General features: G+C 35.0%; 1 pseudogene; it reads left to right on the top strand.

Annotated features, from left to right (window-relative positions):
* Positions 1-356: 356 nt before the first annotated feature.
* On the top strand, positions 357-1,744 carry LOC100607814 (annotated as a pseudogene).
* The last annotated feature ends 3,475 nt before the right edge of the window (positions 1,745-5,219 follow it).

Below are 5,219 nucleotides of genomic sequence, written 5' to 3'. Positions count from 1 at the left end.
GACATAAAATCATCTCTTTATATTGAGTTATTCTCAATTTATTGCATACACAATGTACCCTTGCAGTATTGAACATAGACAACTTACATTTAATTTGATTTAAAGAAGAGAATTGCATTCCATACTCATTAAGTCATCCTGCAGGTCTTTGAAGAAGTACTAAATTTTGAAGTGCATAAATAGTGAGGCAATTTTAATTCTAACCAAGCATGGCATGAAATAAACATGCAAATGGCAGACAGAAAGCTGTTAATTTATGTGAGAAGTTAAAGTTAAAAAAAACAAGTTGATAGATTTTTCACAATGGGTTTGCTGCCTGAACACAGGTATCATGAAAACTACCCCTAAAAGCCAAAATGGGAAAGGAAAAGACTCATATCAACATTGTCGTCACTGGACATGTAGATTCAGGCAGGTCCACCACTACTGGCCATCTGATCTACAAATGTAGTGGCATCAACAAAAGAACCATTGAAAAATTTGAGAAGGAGGCTGCTGAGGTGGGAAAGGGTCCTTCAAGTATACCTGCATCTTGGGTAAACTGAAAGCTGAGCGTGAATGTGGTATCACCACTGATATCTCCTTGTAGAAATTTGAGACCAGCAAGTACTATGTGGCTATCATTGATACCCCAGGACACAGAGACTTCATCAAAAAACCTGATTACAGGGACATCTCAGGCTGACTGTAACATCCTGAATGTTGCTACTGGTGTTGGTGAATTTGAAGCTGGTAACTTCAAAAACGGGCAGACCTGAAAGCATGCCCTTCTGGCTTACACACTGGGTGTGAAACAACTAATCGTTTGTGTTAACAACATGGATTCCACTGAGCCACCCTGCAGCCAGAAGAGACATCAGGGAATTGTTAAGGAAGTCAGCACTTACATTAAGAAATTGGCTACAATCCTGACACAGTAGCATTTGTGCTAATTTCTGGTTGGAATGTTGACAACATGCTGGAGCCAAGTGTTAACATGTCTTGGTTCAAGGGATGGAAAATCACCTGTAAGGATGGCAATACCAGTGGAACCACGCTGCTTGAGGCTCTAGACTGCATCCTATCACTAATTGGTCCAAGTGACAAGTCCATGGGCCCGCCTCTTCAGGATGTCTACAAAATTGGTGGTATTGGTGCTGTTCCTGTAGGCTGAGTGGAGACTGGTGTTTTCAAACCTAGTATGGTGATCACCTTTGGTCCAGTCAACATTACAACTGAAGTAAAGTCTGTTGAAATGCACCATGAAGCTTTGCGTGAAGCTCTTCCTGGGGACAGTGTGGGCTTCAACATCAAGAATGTGTCTGTCAAGGAGGTTCATCATGGCAACGTAGCTGGTGACAGCAAAAATGACCCACCAATGGAAGCAGCTGGCTTCACTGCTCAAGTGATTATCCTGAACCATCCAGGTCAAATCAGCGCTGGCTGTGCCCCTGTGCTGGATTGCCACATGGCTCACATTGCATGCCAGTTTTCTGAGCTGAAGGAAAAGATCAATAGCCATTTTAGTAAAAAGCTGGAAGATGGCCCTAAATTCTTGAAGTCTGGTGATGCTGCCATCATTGATATGGTTCCTGGAAAGCCCATGTGTGTTGAGAGCTTCTCAGACTATCCACTTCTGCATCGCTGTGCTGTTCATGATATGAGACAGATGGTTGTCCTGGGTGTCATCAAAGCAGTGGACAAGAAGGCTGCTGGAGCTGGCAAGGCCACCAAGTCTGCTCAGAAAGCTCAGAAGGCCAAATGAATATTATCCCTAATACCTGCCACCTAGTCTTAATCAGCGGTGGAAGAACAGTCTCAGAAGTGTTTGTTTCAATTGGCCACTTAAGTTTAGTAGTAAAAGACTGGTTAATGATAACAATGCATGGTAAAAACCTTCAGATGGAAAGGAGAATGTTTTGTGGACCACTTTGATTTTCTTTTTTGTGTGTGGCAGTTTTAAGCTATTAGTTTTTTAAATTAGCACTTTTTAGTGGAAACAACTTGACCAAAAATTTGTCACAGAATTTTGAGACCCATTAAAAAAGTTTAATGAGAAAAACAAACAAACAAATAAACAATACCAAGATGATAAAAGCAGTTAGTTTGTGCTACTACAGAATGGAATCCACAGTTCACATCCTGGGGGAGTGACAAACCAATCACTTAATGCTGTGTCAACACATGTATCTTGTCTTTCATTAGTAAACTCTCCTGCTGGTTTGTACACTGTCAGAAGTGGACCACCTACTGAAATTTATAGAGGTGTGGAAACTGGCATGGTTTAATAATTCTGTTTTGTTTAACTTCCTTATCTTATTTGAAACCATTTTTTCTGCATTTTTAGAAGAAGTATGTATTAGCTTCATTTATGAAGTAAATGTTTAAAATATTTATGATTCAAGTGACCTACTTTCCTCTTAATTCCTTAGAGCACTTTGAATATCCTAGCCAATCGAGGCTTACATTTGCCCGTAAATTAAAATTACCCATGCTTTATCTCTGCACAGAGTCTGCCCCACATCATCTGTGAATAAATAACCATAAAAAATAAATGGAGAGGAAAGACAACTGCAACCATCTCCCTTCCTTTCTGAAAAGTGTTCTACTGAGATTTTGGTTAATGATCTAAGCAGTAGTATAGATTCAAAAGATTTTCCACTCCTCCAGACCAAACCTCCCCTGGACAAACCTGTTCAGTTTAAATCTTTCCTTCTATTCGACATTGCTTATAGAAAGTGAATGAGTAAATAAATATTTAAATAATAATACATGAAATCTATGAAACACAATTAAGTAAAAGTCCAGGAAATGGAAAGATACCTAGATATACAAATTTTCAAGAATATAATATGATTTCCTCAAACATTTTCTAAACATAGTCAAGAGTAAGATAAAAGCTACTCTAATTTTCAATTTTAACAAACAAGGATATATTTATTTTAGAAAATATTACGTTTCTTGTAAAATTAATTACTGGGATTATTTTTTATTAATGTGAGTCATAAGGACTTTTATACCAAATGCAGAATAGTTAAACATAGGAATAGTGCGGCTGTTTAATATTATAAGTAGTAGTGTTTGTAAAATTAAAATTAAAATGACTACTTCAATCACATACATGATCCTCATTTAAACTGATAATCCCTCTTCTAATAAAACAGTATTTATTTAAAAATCCTATTTTTTTACATTAAAGAACAATTTAGACTTTTTTGCTTTCTTTAAGAAGCAATCCAATAAAGGTGACAGAGCTTAGTAAAAAGCTTTCTGGTAAAATCAAAAAATGCCATAATAATTTTAAATATTGGACCTATATGCATTATAATCAGAAAGCAAGTAAATTCTAAAAGAGAAAAATTAAAACTTAGACTATTAGCTAGATTGTTGAAATACATGTGTAAATATTTAGAATGATTGTTGTATAGCAGATATTTTAAGAACATAATATTTGATATGTATTTGTTTAATGTTATCTTAAACATGTGAGGTATAGTTCATCTCACTGTGTTTCAATTAAGGATAATTTTTTTTTTTTTTTTTAACTATTTCTTTCTTTTTTTTTTTTTTTTTTTTGAAACGGAGTCTCTCTCTGTCGCCCAGGCTCGAGTGCAGTGGCGTGATCTCGGCTCACTTCAAGCTCCACCTTCCGGGTTCACGCCATTCTCCTGCCTCAGCCTCCCGAGTAGCTGGGACTACAGGCGCCTGCCACCACGCCCGGCTAATTTCTTTTTTGTATTTTTAGTAGAGATGGGGTTTCACCGTGTTAGCCAGGATGGTCTCCATCTCCTGACCTCATGATCCTCCTGCCTCAGCCTCCCAAAGTGCTGGGATTACAGGCATGAGCCACTGCGCCCGGCCTTTTCTTTACTATTTCTTGTTTAGTATAAGGTGAGCTTTGTACTTTTGGAGATCTATGAACAACCACCCCACCCCAAATTTAAAAACACAATGAAATAATTTCTAATTAAACACTAAGTCATTAGATGTAAAATACGTTAATTCATTATTTGCTTTATAATATTGGAAATATAAATAATATAACTTTATGTTTAGTTTTTAAAATCACAGAGATTTTAAAATGATTTTTTTCTTTTTCTAAAATTTATTTTTAGTTTTCTTAACTTATTTTGAATAAAATGTTCTTCATAGAAAACTGAATATTTTCATTAGGATGCTTTAATTGCTTAAAATGTGTACAGTTAAAATTATTTAAAAATTAAAATGTGAAATAAGCCTTAATTTCAGTACATTGGAGAAATATACCTTTTGAAATACATCAAATTGCAAACATTTAAATGAAGAACCATTTGCTTTAAATAATTAAACATTTGCTTCATAACATTTGCACCATTAGCTTGTACAAAAAAAGACACTCTTAGTAGGTTAAAAGCTACTGCTAATTCTGATACAAGCGAATTCAATTATAAGAGTTGCATGATATAAGTAGTCAAGAATTTTAAACATAATTTGTTTTTAAAAATATTAATTGAAAATCGGGTGAAAATGCTTTTCATATAGTTGAGGAAAACCCACAGGTATAAAGGTTGAGTAACGTTAGCTTCCAGTGAAGTTTCTAACGCTAAGCTTTCATCCGGATTCTCATAATTTGGAAAGCTGCAATGGTGCTGTATTTATAAATAACCACCTTAAGCTAAAAAGAAATTATTGATATTAAAAGTAAATATTTGTTTGTGAACTGTAGTTCGTGTAATTTCTACCTTAAGAAATATATAATATTAAACCTTAATATTTAATTTATGTGAAAAAGTTCACTTCTAAACCACCAGTAGCCTATCACTATCACTGTTAAATTAACATTGATTCTCTAAAAAATGTATTTAAATAATTTTACAGTCACAGCCTTTCTTCTCTTGTTAGTTTTACAGCATTCGCAAATATTCTGTTTGAAGGCTTTTTATTTGTTCATTTGTTAGGTTTGTTTTTCTAACGGTTTTGCCACAGGAAGTTTGTGGCTTGGCTTTTTCCTTTTGCTTGCAATTTTTAAAATTGATTTTAGATTTTCCATGAGAAACGTATTGCATGCAATTTCAATGATAAAAATTGTAAGGTTATTATATTTTCTCAACAAGAACTCAACAAACCCTGTATGTGTCTGTGTGTGTGTGTGTCTGTGTGTGTGTACTGAAGACATCTAAAAAACTGTGGAGTATCAGATACCATAAAAAATTTCTGATCTGAAGATGTGTCAAAATGTAGCCGGGAACAACATTTCTTAA

The sequence above is a fragment of the Nomascus leucogenys genome, chromosome 7b (assembly GCF_006542625.1).
Source record: "Nomascus leucogenys isolate Asia chromosome 7b, Asia_NLE_v1, whole genome shotgun sequence".
In the NCBI taxonomy this organism is placed as follows: Eukaryota; Metazoa; Chordata; class Mammalia; order Primates; family Hylobatidae; genus Nomascus; species Nomascus leucogenys.
The sequence above is the reverse complement of the archived record's forward strand: the minus strand, read 5'-3'. Positions and strand labels throughout refer to the sequence as shown.